Source organism: Alosa sapidissima, chromosome 8 (genome assembly GCF_018492685.1).
Source record: "Alosa sapidissima isolate fAloSap1 chromosome 8, fAloSap1.pri, whole genome shotgun sequence".
In the NCBI taxonomy this organism is placed as follows: Eukaryota; Metazoa; Chordata; class Actinopteri; order Clupeiformes; family Clupeidae; genus Alosa; species Alosa sapidissima.
This window is the reverse complement of record NC_055964.1, coordinates 5,337,691-5,354,713: the sequence shown is the minus strand read 5'-3', so window position 1 is coordinate 5,354,713 and position 17,023 is coordinate 5,337,691. Positions and strand designations below refer to the sequence as shown.

Here is a 17,023-nt window from a genome sequence, read left to right as displayed (position 1 = left end):
GTCTTTTCCGCAAAAAACACAAGCTTCGAGCAGCTCGTCTCACTTTAGCTCTGCCAGTCAGGATGGCCGAGCGGTCTAAGGCGCCAGACTCAAGGCGACGTGCCTTCCTCAGGCAAGGGATTTCTGGTCTCCGAATGGAGGTGTGGGTTCGAATCCCACTTCTGACATAGGCTTTTATTTGAAGTGGCAATGGACAGACCCATCGCAGGGAAGTGGTTGTGCGAGAAAAGACGTCAAAATGGACACCGGTGAGGCTGACTGGCTATTTTCCAACACCAAGTCCTCCATGGAAGATTAGCTGATTTTACTCAACGGAACACAATGAAATCTGCTCATTTACTACAGACCTGACTATTTTTGCTACCACCCAAAATTTTGGCACAAGGTTTAATTGCATTCAGTTGAGAGCGGTGCCTTTGCCACTCCAGAGAGTGAAGACAGTCAGACAGGTAAAAGAAATGCTTGAGTTCAGCAGTGTTGAGGGCGTTTCAGCCGCAGTGTGATACAGAATAAGCAACAGTCTGGTCCACCTCACTGTGCAGGGGGTATAGCTCAGTGGTAGAGCATTTGACTGCAGATCAAGAGGTCCCAGGTTCAAATCCTGGTGCCCCCTCAAACATGCACGCAAGCTGGCGTGCTTAAGTGCGTTTGCCTAACTGTTTTGCCGTTTTTGTGTCAGCCTGGTAAACTGGTCACTCCGTGACCTGAAAGCAAATGCTTCAACTGAAAATGAAAGGACTGCTGAAAATGTGTCTCCTCAGTCTTTTCCGCAAAAAACACAAGCTTCGAGCAGCTCGTCTCACTTTAGCTCTGCCAGTCAGGATGGCCGAGCGGTCTAAGGCGCCAGACTCAAGGCGAAGTGCCTTCCTCAGGCAAGGGATTTCTGGTCTCCAAATGGAGGCTTGGGTTCGAATCCCACTTCTGACATAGGCTTTTATTTGAAGTGGCATTGGACAGACCCATCGCAGGGAAGTGGTTGTGCGAGAAAAGACGTCAAAATGGACACCGGTGAGGCTGACTGGCTATTTTCCAACACCAAGTCCTCCATGGAAGATTAGCTGATTTTACTCAACAGAACACAATGAAATCTGCTCTTTTACTACAGACCTGACTATTTTTGCTACCACCCAAAATTTTGGCACACGGTTTAATTGCATTCAGTTGAGAGCGGTGCCTTTGCCACTCCAGAGAGTGAAGACAGTCAGACAGGTAAAAGAAATGCTTGAGTTCAGCAGTGTTGAGGGCGTTTCAGCCGCAGTGTGATACAAAATAAGCAACAGTCTGGTCCACCTCGCTGTGCAGGGGGTATAGCTCAGTGGTAGAGCATTTGACTGCAGATCAAGAGGTCCCAGGTTCAAATCCTGGTGCCCCCTCAAACATGCACGCAAGCTGGCGTGCGCAAATGCGTTTGCCTAACTGTTTCGCCGTTTTTGTGACAGCCTGGTAAACTGGTCACTCCGTGACCTGAAAGCAAATGCTTCAACTGAAAATGAAAGGACTGCTGAAAATGTGTCTCCTCAGTCTTTTCCGCAAAAAACACAAGCTTCGAGCAGCTCGTCTCACTTTAGCTCTGCCAGTCAGGATGGCCGAGCGGTCTAAGGCGCCAGACTCAAGGCGAAGGGCCTTCCTCAGGCAAGGGATTTCTGGTCTCCGAATGGAGGCGTGGGTTCGAATCCCACTTCTGACATAGGCTTTTACTTGAAGTGGCAATGGACAGACCCATCGCAGGGAAATGGTTGTGCGAGAAAAGACGTCAAAATGGACACCGTTGAGGCTGACTGGCTATTTTCCAACACCAAGTCCTCCATGGAAGATTAGCTGATTTTACTCAACGGAACACAATGAAATCTCTTTTACTACAGACCTGACTATTTTTGCTACCACCCAAAATTCTGGCACAAGGTGTAATTGCATTCAGTTGAGAGCGGTGCCTTTGCCTCCAGAGAGTGAAGACAGTCAGACAGGTAAAATAAATGCTTGAGTTCAGCAGTGTTGAGGGCGTTTCAGCCGCAGTTTGATACAAAATAAGCAACAGTCTGGTCCACCTTGCTGTGCAGGGGGTATAGCTCAGTGGTAGAGCATTTGACTGCAGATCAAGAGGTCCCAGGTTCAAATCCTGGTGCCCCCTCAAACATGCACGCAAACTGGCCTGCGCAAATGCGTTTGCCTAACTGCTTTGCCGTTTTTGTGACAGCCTGGTAAACTGGTCACTCCGTGACCTGAAAGCAAATGCTTCAACTGAAAATGAAAGGACTGCTGAAAATGTGTCTCCTCAGTCTCCTCCGCAAAAAACACAAGCTTCGAGCAGCTCGTCTCACTTTAGCTCTGCCAGTCAGGATGGCCGAGCGGTCTAAGGCGCCAGACTCAAGGCGAAGTGCCTTCCCCAGGCAAGGGATTTCTGGTCTCCGAATGGAGGCGTGGGTTCGAATCCCACTTCTGACATAGGCTTTTATTTGAAGTGGCAATGGACAGACCCATCGCAGGGAAGTGGTTGTGCGAGAAAAGACGTCAAAATGGACACCGGTGAGGCTGACTGGACCCCAACACCAAGTCCTCCATGGAAGATTAGCTGATTTTACTCAACGGAACACAATGAAATCTGCTCTTTTACTACTGACCTGACTATTTTTGCTACCACCCAAAATTCTGGCACAAGGTTAAATTGCATTCAGTTGAGAGCGGTGCCTTTGCCACTCCAGAGAGTGAAGACAGTCAGACAGGTAAAAGAAATGCTTGAGTTCAGCAGTGTTGAGGGCGTTTCAGCCGCAGTGTGATACAAAATAAGCAACAGTCTGGTCCACCTTGCTGTGCAGGGGGTATAGCTCAGTGGTAGAGCATTTGACTGCAGATCAAGAGGTCCCAGGTTCAAATCCTGGTGCCCCCTCAAACATGCACGCAAGCTGGCGTGCTTAAGTGCGTTTGCCTAACTGTTTTGCCGTTTTTGTGTCAGCCTGGTAAACTGGTCACTCCGTGACCTGAAAGCAAATGCTTCAACTGAAAATGAAAGGACTGCTGAAAATGTGTCTCCTCAGTCTTTTCCGCAAAAAACACAAGCTTCGAGCAGCTCGTCTCACTTTAGCTCTGCCAGTCAGGATGGCCGAGCGGTCTAAGGCGCCAGACTCAAGGCGAAGTGCCTTCCTCAGGCAAGGGATTTCTGGTCTCCGAATGGAGGCTTGGGTTCGAATCCCACTTCTGACATAGGCTTTTATTTGAAGTGGCAATGGACAGACCTATCGCAGGGAAGTGGTTGTGCGAGAAAAGACGTCAAAATGGACACCGGTGAGGCTGACTGGCTATTTTCCAACACCAAGTCCTCCATGGAAGATTAGCTGATTTTACTCAACAGAACACAATGAAATCTGCTCTTTTACTACAGACCTGACTATTTTTGCTACCACCCAAAATTTTGGCACAAGGTTTAATTGCATTCAGTTGAGAGCGGTGCCTTTGCCACTCCAGAGAGTGAAGACAGTCAGACAGGTAAAAGAAATGCTTGAGTTCAGCAGTGTTGAGGGCGTTTCAGCCGCAGTGTGATACAAAATAAGCAACAGTCTGGTCCACCTCGCTGTGCAGGGGGTATAGCTCAGTGGTAGAGCATTTGACTGCAGATCAAGAGGTCCCAGGTTCAAATCCTGGTGCCCCCTCAAACATGCACGCAAGCTGGCGTGCGCAAATGCGTTTGCCTAACTGTTTCGCCGTTTTTGTGACAGCCTGGTAAACTGGTCACTCCGTGACCTGAAAGCAAATGCTTCAACTGAAAATGAAAGGACTGCTGAAAATGTCTCTCCTCAGTCTCCTCCGCAAAAAACACAAGCTTCGAGCAGCTCGTCTCACTTTAGCTCTGCCAGTCAGGATGGCCGAGCGGTCTAAGGCGCCAGACTCAAGGCGAAGGGCCTTCCTCAGGCAAGGGATTTCTGGTCTCCGAATGGAGGCGTGGGTTCGAATCCCACTTCTGACATGGGCTTTTACTTGAAGTGGCAATGGACAGACCCATCGCAGGGAAATGGTTGTGCGAGAAAAGACGTCAAAATGGACACCGTTGAGGCTGACTGGCTATTTTCCAACACCAAGTCCTCCATGGAAGATTAGCTGATTTTACTCAACGGAACACAATGAAATCTCTTTTACTACAGACCTGACTATTTTTGCTACCACCCAAAATTCTGGCACAAGGTGTAATTGCATTCAGTTGAGAGCGGTGCCTTTGCCTCCAGAGAGTGAAGACAGTCAGACAGGTAAAAGAAATGCTCGAGTTCAGCAGTGTTGAGGGCGTTTCAGCCGCAGTTTGATACAAAATAAGCAACAGTCTGGTCCACCTCCCTGTGCAGGGGGTATAGCTCAGTGGTAGAGCATTTGACTGCAGATCAAGAGGTCCCAGGATCAAATCCTGGTGCCCCCTCAAACATGCACGCAAGCTGGCGTGCGCAAATGCGTTTGCCGTTTTTGTGTCAGCCTGGTAAACTGGTCACTCCGTGACCTGAAAGCAAATGCTTCAACTGAAAATGAAAGGACTGCTGAAAATGTGTCTCCTCAGTCTCCTCCGCAAAAAACACAAGCTTCAAGCAGCTCGTCTCACTTTAGCTCTGCCAGTCAGGATGGCCGAGCGGTCTAAGGCGCCAGACTCAAGGCGAAGTGCCTTCCCCAGGCAAGGGATTTCTGGTCTCCGAATGGAGGCGTGGGTTCGAATCCCACTTCTGACATAGGCTTTTATTTGAAGTGGCAATGGACAGACCCATCGCAGGGAAGTGGTTGTGCGAGAAAAGACGTCAAAATGGACACCGGTGAGGCTGACTGGACCCCAACACCAAGTCCTCCATGGAAGATTAGCTGATTTTACTCAACGGAACACAATGAAATCTGCTCTTTTACTACTGACCTGACTATTTTTGCTACCACCCAAAATTCTGGCACAAGGTTAAATTGCATTCAGTTGAGAGCGGTGCCTTTGCCACTCCAGAGAGTGAAGACAGTCAGACAGGTAAAAGAAATGCTTGAGTTCAGCAGTGTTGAGGGCGTTTCAGCCGCAGTGTGATACAAAATAAGCAACAGTCTGGTCCACCTCGCTGTGCAGGGGGTATAGCTCAGTGGTAGAGCATTTGACTGCAGATCAAGAGGTCCCAGGTTCAAATCCTGGTGCCCCCTCAAACATGCACGCAAGCTGGCGTGCGCAAATGCGTTTGCCTAACTGTTTCGCCGTTTTTGTGACAGCCTGGTAAACTGGTCACTCCGTGACCTGAAAGCAAATGCTTCAACTGAAAATGAAAGGACTGCTGAAAATGTCTCTCCTCAGTCTCCTCCGCAAAAAACACAAGCTTCGAGCAGCTCGTCTCACTTTAGCTCTGCCAGTCAGGATGGCCGAGCGGTCTAAGGCGCCAGACTCAAGGCGAAGGGCCTTCCTCAGGCAAGGGATTTCTGGTCTCCGAATGGAGGCGTGGGTTCGAATCCCACTTCTGACATGGGCTTTTACTTGAAGTGGCAATGGACAGACCCATCGCAGGGAAATGGTTGTGCGAGAAAAGACGTCAAAATGGACACCGTTGAGGCTGACTGGCTATTTTCCAACACCAAGTCCTCCATGGAAGATTAGCTGATTTTACTCAACGGAACACAATGAAATCTCTTTTACTACAGACCTGACTATTTTTGCTACCACCCAAAATTCTGGCACAAGGTGTAATTGCATTCAGTTGAGAGCGGTGCCTTTGCCTCCAGAGAGTGAAGACAGTCAGACAGGTAAAAGAAATGCTCGAGTTCAGCAGTGTTGAGGGCGTTTCAGCCGCAGTTTGATACAAAATAAGCAACAGTCTGGTCCACCTCCCTGTGCAGGGGGTATAGCTCAGTGGTAGAGCATTTGACTGCAGATCAAGAGGTCCCAGGATCAAATCCTGGTGCCCCCTCAAACATGCACGCAAGCTGGCGTGCGCAAATGCGTTTGCCGTTTTTGTGTCAGCCTGGTAAACTGGTCACTCCGTGACCTGAAAGCAAATGCTTCAACTGAAAATGAAAGGACTGCTGAAAATGTGTCTCCTCAGTCTCCTCCGCAAAAAACACAAGCTTCAAGCAGCTCGTCTCACTTTAGCTCTGCCAGTCAGGATGGCCGAGCGGTCTAAGGCGCCAGACTCAAGGCGAAGTGCCTTCCCCAGGCAAGGGATTTCTGGTCTCCGAATGGAGGCGTGGGTTCGAATCCCACTTCTGACATAGGCTTTTATTTGAAGTGGCAATGGACAGACCCATCGCAGGGAAGTGGTTGTGCGAGAAAAGACGTCAAAATGGACACCGGTGAGGCTGACTGGACCCCAACACCAAGTCCTCCATGGAAGATTAGCTGATTTTACTCAACGGAACACAATGAAATCTGCTCTTTTACTACTGACCTGACTATTTTTGCTACCACCCAAAATTCTGGCACAAGGTTAAATTGCATTCAGTTGAGAGCGGTGCCTTTGCCACTCCAGAGAGTGAAGACAGTCAGACAGGTAAAAGAAATGCTTGAGTTCAGCAGTGTTGAGGGCGTTTCAGCCGCAGTGTGATACAAAATAAGCAACAGTCTGGTCCACCTTGCTGTGCAGGGGGTATAGCTCAGTGGTAGAGCATTTGACTGCAGATCAAGAGGTCCCAGGTTCAAATCCTGGTGCCCCCTCAAACATGCACACAAGCTGGCGTGCTTAAGTGCGTTTGCCTAACTGTTTTGCCGTTTTTGTGTCAGCCTGGTAAACTGGTCACTCCGTGACCTGAAAGCAAATGCTTCAACTGAAAATGAAAGGACTGCTGAAAATGTGTCTCCTCAGTCTTTTCCGCAAAAAACACAAGCTTCGAGCAGCTCGTCTCACTTTAGCTCTGCCAGTCAGGATGGCCGAGCGGTCTAAGGCGCCAGACTCAAGGCGAAGTGCCTTCCTCAGGCAAGGGATTTCTGGTCTCCGAATGGAGGCTTGGGTTCGAATCCCACTTCTGACATAGGCTTTTATTTGAAGTGGCAATGGACAGACCCATCGCAGGGAAGTGGTTGTGCGAGAAAAGACGTCAAAATGGTCACCGGTGAGGCTGACTGGCTATTTTCCAACACCAAGTCCTCCATGGAAGATTAGCTGATTTTACTCAACGGAACACAATGAAATCTCTTTTACTACAGACCTGACTATTTTTGCTACCACCCAAAATTCTGGCACAAGGTGTAATTGCATTCAGTTGAGAGCGGTGCCTTTGCCACTCCAGAAAGTGAAGACAGTCAGACAGGTAAAAGAAATGCTTGAGTTCAGCAGTGTTGAGGGCGTTTCAGCCGCAGTGTGATACAAAATAAGCAACAGTCTGGTCCACCTCGCTGTGCAGGGGGTATAGCTCAGTGGTAGAGCATTTGACTGCAGATCAAGAGGTCCCAGGTTCAAATCCTGGTGCCCCCTCAAACATGCACGCAAGCTGGCGTGTGCAAATGCGTTTGCCGTTTTTGTGTCAGCCTGGTAAACTGGTCACTCCGTGACCTGAAAGCAAATGCTTCAACTGAAAATGAAAGGACTGCTGAAAATGTGTCTCCTCAGTCTCCTCCGCAAAAAACACAAGCTTCGAGCAGCTCGTCTCACTTTAGCTCTGCCAGTCAGGATGGCCGAGCGGTCTAAGGCGCCAGACTCAAGGCGAAGTGCCTTCCCCAGGCAAGGGATTTCTGGTCTCCGAATGGAGGCGTGGGTTCGAATCCCACTTCTGACATAGGCTTTTATTTGAAGTGGCAATGGACAGACCCATCGCAGGGAAGTGGTTATGCGAGAAAAGACGTCAAAATGGACACCGGTGAGGCTGACTGGCTATTTTCCAACACCAAGTCCTCCATGGAAGATTAGCTGATTTTACTCAACGGAACACAATGAAATCTCTTTTACTACAGACCTGACTATTTTTGCTACCACCCAAAATTCTGGCACAAGGTGTAATTGCATTCAGTTGAGAGCGGTGCCTTTGCCACTCCAGAGAGTGAAGACAGTCAGACAGGTAAAAGAAATGCTTGAGTTCAGCAGTGTTGAGGGCGTTTCAGCCGCAGTGTGATACAAAATAAGCAACAGTCTGGTCCACCTCCCTGTGCAGGGGGTATAGCTCAGTGGTAGAGCATTTGACTGCAGATCAAGAGGTCCCAGGTTCAAATCCTGGTGCCCCCTCAAACATGCACGCAAGCTGGTGTGCTTAAGTGCGTTTGCCTAACTGTTTTGCCGTTTTTGTGTCAGCCTGGTAAACTGGTCACTCCGTGACCTGAAAGCAAATGCTTCAACTGAAAATGAAAGGACTGCTGAAAATGTTTCTCCTCAGTCTTTTCCGCAAAAAACACAAGCTTCGAGCAGCTCGTCTCACTTTAGCTCTGCCAGTCAGGATGGCCGAGCGGTCTAAGGCGCCAGACTCAAGGCGACGTGCCTTCCTCAGGCAAGGGATTTCTGGTCTCCGAATGGAGGCGTGGGTTCTAATCCCACTTCTGACATAGGCTTTTATTTGAAGTGGCAATGGACAGACCCATCGCAGGGAAGTGGTTGTGCGAGAAAAGACGTCAAAATGGACACCGGTGAGGCTGACTGGACCCCAACACCAAGTCCTCCATGGAAGATTAGCTGATTTTACTCAAAGGAACAAAATGAAATCTGCTCTTTTACTACAGACCTGACTATTTTTGCTACCACACAAAATTCTGGCACAAGGTGTAATTGCATTCAGTTGAGAGCGTTGCCTTTGCCACTCCAGAGAGTGAAGACAGTCAGACAGGTAAAAGAAATGCTTGAGTTCAGCAGTGTTGAGGGCGTTTCAGCCGCAGTGTGATACAAAATAAGCAACAGTCTGGTCCACCTTTCTGTGCAGGGGGTATAGCTCAGTGGTAGAGCATTTGACTGCAGATCAAGAGGTCCCAGGTTCAAATCCTGGTGCCCCCTCAAACATGCACGCAAGCTGGCGTGCGCAAATGCGTTTGCCGTTTTTGTGTCAGCCTGGTAAACTGGTCACTCCGTGACCTGAAAGCAAATGCTTCAACTGAAAATGAAAGGACTGCTGAAAATGTGTCTCCTCAGTCTCCTCCGCAAAAAACACAAGCTTCGAGCAGCTCGTCTCACTTTAGCTCTGCCAGTCAGGATGGCCGAGCGGTCTAAGGCGCCAGACTCAAGGCGAAGTGCCTTCCTCAGACAAGGGATTTCTAGTCTCCTAATGGAGGCGTGGGTTCGAATCCCACTTCTGACATAGGCTTTTATTTGAAGTGGCAATGGACAGACCCATCGCAGGGAAGTGGTTGTGCGAGAAAAGACGTCAAAATGGTCACCGGTGAGGCTGACTGGCTATTTTCCAACACCAAGTCCTCCATGGAAGATTAGCTGATTTTACTCAACGGAACACAATGAAATCTCTTTTACTACAGACCTGACTATTTTTGCTACCACCCAAAATTCTGGCACAAGGTGTAATTGCATTCAGTTGAGAGCGGTGCCTTTGCCACTCCAAAAAGTGAAGACAGTCAGACAGGTAAAAGAAATGCTTGAGTTCAGCAGTGTTGAGGGCGTTTCAGCCGCAGTGTGATACAAAATAAGCAACAGTCTGGTCGACCTCGCTGTGCAGGGGGTATAGCTCAGTGGTAGAGCATTTGACTGCAGATCAAGAGGTCCCAGGTTCAAATCCTGGTGCCCCCTCAAACATGCACGCAAACTGGCCTGCGCAAATGCGTTTGCCTAACTGTTTCGCCGTTTTTGTGACAGCCTGGTAAACTGGTCACTCCGTGACCTGAAAGCAAATGCTTCAACTGAAAATGAAAGGACTGCTGAAAATGTGTCTCCTCAGTCTTTTCCGCAAAAAACACAAGCTTCGAGCAGCTCGTCTCACTTTAGCTCTGCCAGTCAGGATGGCCGAGCGGTCTAAGGCGCCAGACTCAAGGCGACGTGCCTTCCTCAGGCAAGGGATTTCTGGTCTCCGAATGGAGGTGTGGGTTCGAATCCCACTTCTGACATAGGCTTTTATTTGAAGTGGCAATGGACAGACCCATCGCAGGGAAGTGGTTGTGCGAGAAAAGACGTCAAAATGGTCACCGGTGAGGCTGACTGGCTATTTTCCAACACCAAGTCCTCCATGGAAGATTAGCTGATTTTACTCAACGGAACACAATGAAATCTCTTTTACTACAGACCTGACTATTTTTGCTACCACCCAAAATTCTGGCACAAGGTGTAATTGCATTCAGTTGAGAGCGGTGCCTTTGCCACTCCAAAAAGTGAAGACAGTCAGACAGGTAAAAGAAATGCTTGAGTTCAGCAGTGTTGAGGGCGTTTCAGCCGCAGTGTGATACAAAATAAGCAACAGTCTGGTCCACCTCGCTGTGCAGGGGGTATAGCTCAGTGGTAGAGCATTTGACTGCAGATCAAGAGGTCCCAGGTTCAAATCCTGGTGCCCCCTCAAACATGCACGCAAGCTGGCGTGTGCAAATGCGTTTGCCGTTTTTGTGTCAGCCTGGTAAACTGGTCACTCCGTGACCTGAAAGCAAATGCTTCAACTGAAAATGAAAGGACTGCTGAAAATGTGTCTCCTCAGTCTCCTCCGCAAAAAACACAAGCTTCGAGCAGCTCGTCTCACTTTAGCTCTGCCAGTCAGGATGGCCGAGCGGTCTAAGGCGCCAGACTCAAGGCGAAGTGCCTTCCCCAGGCAAGGGATTTCTGGTCTCCGAATGGAGGCGTGGGTTCGAATCCCACTTCTGACATAGGCTTTTATTTGAAGTGGCAATGGACAGACCCATCGCAGGGAAGTGGTTGTGCGAGAAAAGACGTCAAAATGGACACCGGTGAGGCTGACTGGCTATTTTCCAACACCAAGTCCTCCATGGAAGATTAGCTGATTTTACTCAACGGAACACAATGAAATCTCTTTTACTACAGACCTGACTATTTTTGCTACCACCCAAAATTCTGGCACAAGGTGTAATTGCATTCAGTTGAGAGCGGTGCCTTTGCCACTCCAAAAAGTGAAGACAGTCAGACAGGTAAAAGAAATGCTTGAGTTCAGCAGTGTTGAGGGCGTTTCAGCCGCAGTGTGATACAAAATAAGCAACAGTCTGGTCGACCTCGCTGTGCAGGGGGTATAGCTCAGTGGTAGAGCATTTGACTGCAGATCAAGAGGTCCCAGGTTCAAATCCTGGTGCCCCCTCAAACATGCACGCAAACTGGCCTGCGCAAATGCGTTTGCCTAACTGTTTCGCCGTTTTTGTGACAGCCTGGTAAACTGGTCACTCCGTGACCTGAAAGCAAATGCTTCAACTGAAAATGAAAGGACTGCTGAAAATGTGTCTCCTCAGTCTTTTCCGCAAAAAACACAAGCTTCGAGCAGCTCGTCTCACTTTAGCTCTGCCAGTCAGGATGGCCGAGCGGTCTAAGGCGCCAGACTCAAGGCGACGTGCCTTCCTCAGGCAAGGGATTTCTGGTCTCCGAATGGAGGTGTGGGTTCGAATCCCACTTCTGACATAGGCTTTTATTTGAAGTGGCAATGGACAGACCCATCGCAGGGAAGTGGTTGTGCGAGAAAAGACGTCAAAATGGTCACCGGTGAGGCTGACTGGCTATTTTCCAACACCAAGTCCTCCATGGAAGATTAGCTGATTTTACTCAACGGAACACAATGAAATCTCTTTTACTACAGACCTGACTATTTTTGCTACCACCCAAAATTCTGGCACAAGGTGTAATTGCATTCAGTTGAGAGCGGTGCCTTTGCCACTCCAAAAAGTGAAGACAGTCAGACAGGTAAAAGAAATGCTTGAGTTCAGCAGTGTTGAGGGCGTTTCAGCCGCAGTGTGATACAAAATAAGCAACAGTCTGGTCCACCTCGCTGTGCAGGGGGTATAGCTCAGTGGTAGAGCATTTGACTGCAGATCAAGAGGTCCCAGGTTCAAATCCTGGTGCCCCCTCAAACATGCACGCAAGCTGGCGTGTGCAAATGCGTTTGCCGTTTTTGTGTCAGCCTGGTAAACTGGTCACTCCGTGACCTGAAAGCAAATGCTTCAACTGAAAATGAAAGGACTGCTGAAAATGTGTCTCCTCAGTCTCCTCCGCAAAAAACACAAGCTTCGAGCAGCTCGTCTCACTTTAGCTCTGCCAGTCAGGATGGCCGAGCGGTCTAAGGCGCCAGACTCAAGGCGAAGTGCCTTCCCCAGGCAAGGGATTTCTGGTCTCCGAATGGAGGCGTGGGTTCGAATCCCACTTCTGACATAGGCTTTTATTTGAAGTGGCAATGGACAGACCCATCGCAGGGAAGTGGTTGTGCGAGAAAAGACGTCAAAATGGACACCGGTGAGGCTGACTGGCTATTTTCCAACACCAAGTCCTCCATGGAAGATTAGCTGATTTTACTCAACGGAACACAATGAAATCTCTTTTACTACAGACCTGACTATTTTTGCTACCACCCAAAATTCTGGCACAAGGTGTAATTGCATTCAGTTGAGAGCGGTGCCTTTGCCACTCCAGAGAGTGAAGACAGTCAGACAGGTAAAAGAAATGCTTGAGTTCAGCAGTGTTGAGGGCGTTTCAGCCGCAGTGTGATACAAAATAAGCAACAGTCTGGTCCACCTCCCTGTGCAGGGGGTATAGCTCAGTGGTAGAGCATTTGACTGCAGATCAAGAGGTCCCAGGTTCAAATCCTGGTGCCCCCTCAAACATGCACGCAAGCTGGCGTGCGCAAATGCGTTTGCCGTTTTTGTGTCAGCCTGGTAAACTGGTCACTCCGTGACCTGAAAGCAAATGCTTCAACTGAAAATGAAAGGACTGCTGAAAATGTGTCTCCTCAGTCTCCTCCGCAAAAAACACAAGCTTCAAGCAGCTCGTCTCACTTTAGCTCTGCCAGTCAGGATGGCCGAGCGGTCTAAGGCGCCAGACTCAAGGCGAAGTGCCTTCCCCTGGCAAGGGATTTCTGGTCTCCGAATGGAGGCGAGGGTTCGAATCCCACTTCTGACATAGGCTTTTATTTGAAGTGGCAATGGACAGACCCATCGCAGGGAAGTGGTTGTGCGAGAAAAGACGTCAAAATGGACACCGGTGAGGCTGACTGGACCCCAACACCAAGTCCTCCATGGAAGATTAGCTGATTTTACTCAACGGAACACAATGAAATCTGCTCTTTTACTACTGACCTGACTATTTTTGCTACCACCCAAAATTCTGGCACAAGGTTAAATTGCATTCAGTTGAGAGCGGTGCCTTTGCCACTCCAGAGAGTGAAGACAGTCAGACAGGTAAAAGAAATGCTTGAGTTCAGCAGTGTTGAGGGCGTTTCAGCCGCAGTGTGATACAAAATAAGCAACAGTCTGGTCCACCTTGCTGTGCAGAGGGTATAGCTCAGTGGTAGAGCATTTGACTGCAGATCAAGAGGTCCCAGGTTCAAATCCTGGTGCCCCCTCAAACATGCACGCAAGCTGGCGTGCGCAAATGCGTTTGCCGTTTTTGTGTCAGCCTGGTAAACTGGTCACTCCGTGACCTGAAAGCAAATGCTTCAACTGAAAATGAAAGGACTGCTGAAAATGTGTCTCCTCAGTCTCCTCCGCAAAAAACACAAGCTTCGAGCAGCTCGTCTCACTTTAGCTCTGCCAGTCAGGATGGCCGAGCGGTCTAAGGCGCCAGACTCAAGGCGAAGTGCCTTCCTCAGACAAGGGATTTCTAGTCTCCTAATGGAGGCGTGGGTTCGAATCCCACTTCTGACATAGGCTTTTATTTGAAGTGGCAATGGACAGACCCATCGCAGGGAAGTGGTTGTGCGAGAAAAGTCGTCAAAATGGTCACCGGTGAGGCTGACTGGCTATTTTCCAACACCAAGTCCTCCATGGAAGATTAGCTGATTTTACTCAACGGAACACAATGAAATCTCTTTTACTACAGACCTGACTATTTTTGCTACCACCCAAAATTCTGGCACAAGGTGTAATTGCATTCAGTTGAGAGCGGTGCCTTTGCCACTCCAAAAAGTGAAGACAGTCAGACAGGTAAAAGAAATGCTTGAGTTCAGCAGTGTTGAGGGCGTTTCAGCCGCAGTGTGATACAAAATAAGCAACAGTCTGGTCCACCTCGCTGTGCAGGGGGTATAGCTCAGTGGTAGAGCATTTGACTGCAGATCAAGAGGTCCCAGGTTCAAATCCTGGTGCCCCCTCAAACATGCACGCAAACTGGCCTGCGCAAATGCGTTTGCCTAACTGCTTTGCCGTTTTTGTGACAGCCTGGTAAACTGGTCACTCCGTGACCTGAAAGCAAATGCTTCAACTGAAAATGAAAGGACTGCTGAAAATGTGTCTCCTCAGTCTCCTCCGCAAAAAACACAAGCTTCGAGCAGCTCGTCTCACTTTAGCTCTGCCAGTCAGGATGGCCGAGCGGTCTAAGGCGCCAGACTCAAGGCGAAGTGCCTTCCTCAGACAAGGGATTTCTAGTCTCCTAATGGAGGCGTGGGTTCGAATCCCACTTCTGACATAGGCTTTTATTTGAAGTGGCAATGGACAGACCCATCGCAGGGAAGTGGTTGTGCGAGAAAAGACGTCAAAATGGACACCGGTGAGGCTGACTGGCTATTTTCCAACACCAAGTCCTCCATGGAAGATTAGCTGATTTTACTCAACGGAACACAATGAAATCTCTTTTACTACAGACCTGACTATTTTTGCTACCACCCAAAATTCTGGCACAAGGTGTAATTGCATTCAGTTGAGAGCGGTGCCTTTGCCACTCCAGAGAGTGAAGACAGTCAGACAGGTAAAAGAAATGCTTGAGTTCAGCAGTGTTGAGGGCGTTTCAGCCGCAGTGTGATACAAAATAAGCAACAGTCTGGTCCACCTCCCTGTGCAGGGGGTATAGCTCAGTGGTAGAGCATTTGACTGCAGATCAAGAGGTCCCAGGTTCAAATCCTGGTGCCCCCTCAAACATGCACGCAAGCTGGCGTGCGCAAATGTGTTTGCCGTTTTTGTGTCAGCCTGGTAAACTGGTCACTCCGTGACCTGAAAGCAAATGCTTCAACTGAAAATGAAAGGACTGCTGAAAATGTTTCTCCTCAGTCTTTTCCGCAAAAAACACAAGCTTCGAGCAGCTCGTCTCACTTTAGCTCTGCCAGTCAGGATGGCCGAGCGGTCTAAGGCGCCAGACTCAAGGCGACGTGCCTTCCTCAGGCAAGGGATTTCTGGTCTCCGAATGGAGGCGTGGGTTCGAATCCCACTTCTGACATAGGCTTTTATTTGAAGTGGCAATGGACAGACCCATCGCAGGGAAGTGGTTGTGCGAGAAAAGACGTCAAAATGGACACCGGTGAGGCTGACTGGACCCCAACACCAAGTCCTCCATGGAAGATTAGCTGATTTTACTCAAAGGAACAAAATGAAATCTGCTCTTTTACTACAGACCTGACTATTTTTGCTACCACCCAAAATTCTGGCACAAGGTGTAATTGCATTCAGTTGAGAGCGTTGCCTTTGCCACTCCAGAGAGTGAAGACAGTCAGACAGGTAAAAGAAATGCTTGAGTTCAGCAGTGTTGAGGGCGTTTCAGCCGCAGTGTGATACAAAATAAGCAACAGTCTGGTCCACCTTTCTGTGCAGGGGGTATAGCTCAGTGGTAGAGCATTTGACTGCAGATCAAGAGGTCCCAGGTTCAAATCCTGGTGCCCCCTCAAACATGCACGCAAGCTGGCGTGCTTAAGTGCGTTTGCCTAACTGTTTTGCCGTTTTTTTGTCAGCCTGGTAAACTGGTCACTCCGTGACCTGAAAGCAAATGCTTCAACTGAAAATGAAAGGACTGCTGAAAATGTGTCTCCTCAGTCTCCTCCGCAAAAAACACAAGCTTCAAGCAGCTCGTCTCACTTTAGCTCTGCCAGTCAGGATGGCCGAGCGGTCTAAGGCGCCAGACTCAAGGCGAAGTGCCTTCCCCAGGCAAGGGATTTCTGGTCTCCGAATGGAGGCGTGGGTTCGAATCCCACTTCTGACATAGGCTTTTATTTGAAGTGGCAATGGACAGACCCATCGCAGGGAAGTGGTTGTGCGAGAAAAGACGTCAAAATGGACACCGGTGAGGCTGACTGGACCCCAACACCAAGTCCTCCATGGAAGATTAGCTGATTTTACTCAACAGAACACAATGAAATCTGCTCTTTTACTACAGACCTGACTATTTTTGCTACCACCCAAAATTTTGGCACAAGGTTTAATTGCATTCAGTTGAGAGCGGTGCCTTTGCCACTCCAGAGAGTGAAGACAGTCAGACAGGTAAAAGAAATGCTTGAGTTCAGCAGTGTTGAGGGCGTTTCAGCCGCAGTGTGATACAAAATAAGCAACAGTCTGGTCCACCTCCCTGTGCAGGGGGTATAGCTCAGTGGTAGAGCATTTGACTGCAGATCAAGAGGTCCCAGGTTCAAATCCTGGTGCCCCCTCAAACATGCACGCAAGCTGGCGTGCTTAAGTGCGTTTGCCTAACTGTTTTGCCGTTTTTGTGTCAGCCTGGTAAACTGGTCACTCCGTGACCTAAAAGCAAATGCTTCAACTGAAAATGAAAGGACTGCTGAAAATGTTTCTCCTCAGTCTTTTCCGCAATAAACACAAGCTTCGAGCAGCTCGTCTCACTTTAGCTCTGCCAGTCAGGATGGCCGAGCGGTCTAAGGCGCCAGACTCAAGGCGACGTGCCTTCCTCAGGCAAGGGATTTCTGGTCTCCGAATGGAGGCGTGGGTTCGAATCCCACTTCTGACATAGGCTTTTATTTGAAGTGGCAATGGACAGACCCATCGCAGGGAAGTGGTTGTGCGAGAAAAGACGTCAAAATGGACACCGGTGAGGCTGACTGGACCCCAACACCAAGTCCTCCATGGAAGATTAGCTGATTTTACTCAAAGGAACAAAATGAAATCTGCTCTTTTACTACAGACCTGACTATTTTTGCTACCACCCAAAATTCTGGCACAAGGTGTAATTGCATTCAGTTGAGAGCGTTGCCTTTGCCACTCCAGAGAGTGAAGACAGTCAGACAGGTAAAAGAAATGCTTGAGTTCAGCAGTGTTGAGGGCGTTTCAGCC

At 49.0% G+C, this 17,023-nt stretch overlaps 34 non-coding genes across 34 annotated transcripts; all 34 read left to right on the top strand.

Moving 5' to 3' along the window:
• Positions 1-56: 56 nt before the first annotated feature.
• trnal-caa lies at positions 57-167 on the top strand. The gene is made up of 2 exons: positions 57-94; positions 122-167. It is a non-coding gene; the product is annotated as a tRNA-Leu (tRNA).
• A 374-nt stretch (positions 168-541) lies between these two features.
• On the top strand, positions 542-613 carry trnac-gca. The gene has a single exon. It is a non-coding gene; the product is annotated as a tRNA-Cys (tRNA).
• Positions 614-1,301: 688 nt separating this feature from the next.
• On the top strand, positions 1,302-1,373 carry trnac-gca. The gene has a single exon. It is a non-coding gene; the product is annotated as a tRNA-Cys (tRNA).
• Positions 1,374-1,576: 203 nt separating this feature from the next.
• Positions 1,577-1,687, top strand: trnal-caa. Its single transcript has 2 exons — positions 1,577-1,614; positions 1,642-1,687. It is a non-coding gene; the product is annotated as a tRNA-Leu (tRNA).
• Positions 1,688-2,056: 369 nt separating this feature from the next.
• trnac-gca lies at positions 2,057-2,128 on the top strand. Its single transcript has one exon. It is a non-coding gene; the product is annotated as a tRNA-Cys (tRNA).
• A 203-nt stretch (positions 2,129-2,331) lies between these two features.
• On the top strand, positions 2,332-2,442 carry trnal-caa. The gene is made up of 2 exons: positions 2,332-2,369; positions 2,397-2,442. It is a non-coding gene; the product is annotated as a tRNA-Leu (tRNA).
• A 370-nt stretch (positions 2,443-2,812) lies between these two features.
• Positions 2,813-2,884, top strand: trnac-gca. The gene has a single exon. It is a non-coding gene; the product is annotated as a tRNA-Cys (tRNA).
• Positions 2,885-3,572: 688 nt separating this feature from the next.
• Positions 3,573-3,644, top strand: trnac-gca. The gene has a single exon. It is a non-coding gene; the product is annotated as a tRNA-Cys (tRNA).
• A 203-nt stretch (positions 3,645-3,847) lies between these two features.
• trnal-caa lies at positions 3,848-3,958 on the top strand. The gene is made up of 2 exons: positions 3,848-3,885; positions 3,913-3,958. It is a non-coding gene; the product is annotated as a tRNA-Leu (tRNA).
• Positions 3,959-4,589: 631 nt separating this feature from the next.
• trnal-caa lies at positions 4,590-4,700 on the top strand. Its single transcript has 2 exons — positions 4,590-4,627; positions 4,655-4,700. It is a non-coding gene; the product is annotated as a tRNA-Leu (tRNA).
• A 370-nt stretch (positions 4,701-5,070) lies between these two features.
• Positions 5,071-5,142, top strand: trnac-gca. Its single transcript has one exon. It is a non-coding gene; the product is annotated as a tRNA-Cys (tRNA).
• A 203-nt stretch (positions 5,143-5,345) lies between these two features.
• On the top strand, positions 5,346-5,456 carry trnal-caa. Its single transcript has 2 exons — positions 5,346-5,383; positions 5,411-5,456. It is a non-coding gene; the product is annotated as a tRNA-Leu (tRNA).
• A 631-nt stretch (positions 5,457-6,087) lies between these two features.
• On the top strand, positions 6,088-6,198 carry trnal-caa. The gene is made up of 2 exons: positions 6,088-6,125; positions 6,153-6,198. It is a non-coding gene; the product is annotated as a tRNA-Leu (tRNA).
• A 370-nt stretch (positions 6,199-6,568) lies between these two features.
• Positions 6,569-6,640, top strand: trnac-gca. Its single transcript has one exon. It is a non-coding gene; the product is annotated as a tRNA-Cys (tRNA).
• A 685-nt stretch (positions 6,641-7,325) lies between these two features.
• On the top strand, positions 7,326-7,397 carry trnac-gca. Its single transcript has one exon. It is a non-coding gene; the product is annotated as a tRNA-Cys (tRNA).
• A 190-nt stretch (positions 7,398-7,587) lies between these two features.
• trnal-caa lies at positions 7,588-7,698 on the top strand. Its single transcript has 2 exons — positions 7,588-7,625; positions 7,653-7,698. It is a non-coding gene; the product is annotated as a tRNA-Leu (tRNA).
• A 371-nt stretch (positions 7,699-8,069) lies between these two features.
• Positions 8,070-8,141, top strand: trnac-gca. The gene has a single exon. It is a non-coding gene; the product is annotated as a tRNA-Cys (tRNA).
• Positions 8,142-8,825: 684 nt separating this feature from the next.
• On the top strand, positions 8,826-8,897 carry trnac-gca. The gene has a single exon. It is a non-coding gene; the product is annotated as a tRNA-Cys (tRNA).
• Positions 8,898-9,569: 672 nt separating this feature from the next.
• trnac-gca lies at positions 9,570-9,641 on the top strand. The gene has a single exon. It is a non-coding gene; the product is annotated as a tRNA-Cys (tRNA).
• Positions 9,642-9,844: 203 nt separating this feature from the next.
• Positions 9,845-9,955, top strand: trnal-caa. The gene is made up of 2 exons: positions 9,845-9,882; positions 9,910-9,955. It is a non-coding gene; the product is annotated as a tRNA-Leu (tRNA).
• Positions 9,956-10,326: 371 nt separating this feature from the next.
• On the top strand, positions 10,327-10,398 carry trnac-gca. Its single transcript has one exon. It is a non-coding gene; the product is annotated as a tRNA-Cys (tRNA).
• A 190-nt stretch (positions 10,399-10,588) lies between these two features.
• trnal-caa lies at positions 10,589-10,699 on the top strand. Its single transcript has 2 exons — positions 10,589-10,626; positions 10,654-10,699. It is a non-coding gene; the product is annotated as a tRNA-Leu (tRNA).
• A 371-nt stretch (positions 10,700-11,070) lies between these two features.
• trnac-gca lies at positions 11,071-11,142 on the top strand. Its single transcript has one exon. It is a non-coding gene; the product is annotated as a tRNA-Cys (tRNA).
• Positions 11,143-11,345: 203 nt separating this feature from the next.
• On the top strand, positions 11,346-11,456 carry trnal-caa. The gene is made up of 2 exons: positions 11,346-11,383; positions 11,411-11,456. It is a non-coding gene; the product is annotated as a tRNA-Leu (tRNA).
• Positions 11,457-11,827: 371 nt separating this feature from the next.
• trnac-gca lies at positions 11,828-11,899 on the top strand. The gene has a single exon. It is a non-coding gene; the product is annotated as a tRNA-Cys (tRNA).
• Positions 11,900-12,089: 190 nt separating this feature from the next.
• Positions 12,090-12,200, top strand: trnal-caa. The gene is made up of 2 exons: positions 12,090-12,127; positions 12,155-12,200. It is a non-coding gene; the product is annotated as a tRNA-Leu (tRNA).
• Positions 12,201-12,571: 371 nt separating this feature from the next.
• trnac-gca lies at positions 12,572-12,643 on the top strand. Its single transcript has one exon. It is a non-coding gene; the product is annotated as a tRNA-Cys (tRNA).
• Positions 12,644-14,058: 1,415 nt separating this feature from the next.
• Positions 14,059-14,130, top strand: trnac-gca. The gene has a single exon. It is a non-coding gene; the product is annotated as a tRNA-Cys (tRNA).
• Positions 14,131-14,815: 685 nt separating this feature from the next.
• trnac-gca lies at positions 14,816-14,887 on the top strand. The gene has a single exon. It is a non-coding gene; the product is annotated as a tRNA-Cys (tRNA).
• Positions 14,888-15,077: 190 nt separating this feature from the next.
• Positions 15,078-15,188, top strand: trnal-caa. The gene is made up of 2 exons: positions 15,078-15,115; positions 15,143-15,188. It is a non-coding gene; the product is annotated as a tRNA-Leu (tRNA).
• A 370-nt stretch (positions 15,189-15,558) lies between these two features.
• trnac-gca lies at positions 15,559-15,630 on the top strand. The gene has a single exon. It is a non-coding gene; the product is annotated as a tRNA-Cys (tRNA).
• A 203-nt stretch (positions 15,631-15,833) lies between these two features.
• trnal-caa lies at positions 15,834-15,944 on the top strand. The gene is made up of 2 exons: positions 15,834-15,871; positions 15,899-15,944. It is a non-coding gene; the product is annotated as a tRNA-Leu (tRNA).
• Positions 15,945-16,314: 370 nt separating this feature from the next.
• On the top strand, positions 16,315-16,386 carry trnac-gca. Its single transcript has one exon. It is a non-coding gene; the product is annotated as a tRNA-Cys (tRNA).
• Positions 16,387-16,589: 203 nt separating this feature from the next.
• Positions 16,590-16,700, top strand: trnal-caa. The gene is made up of 2 exons: positions 16,590-16,627; positions 16,655-16,700. It is a non-coding gene; the product is annotated as a tRNA-Leu (tRNA).
• Positions 16,701-17,023: the final 323 nt, after the last annotated feature.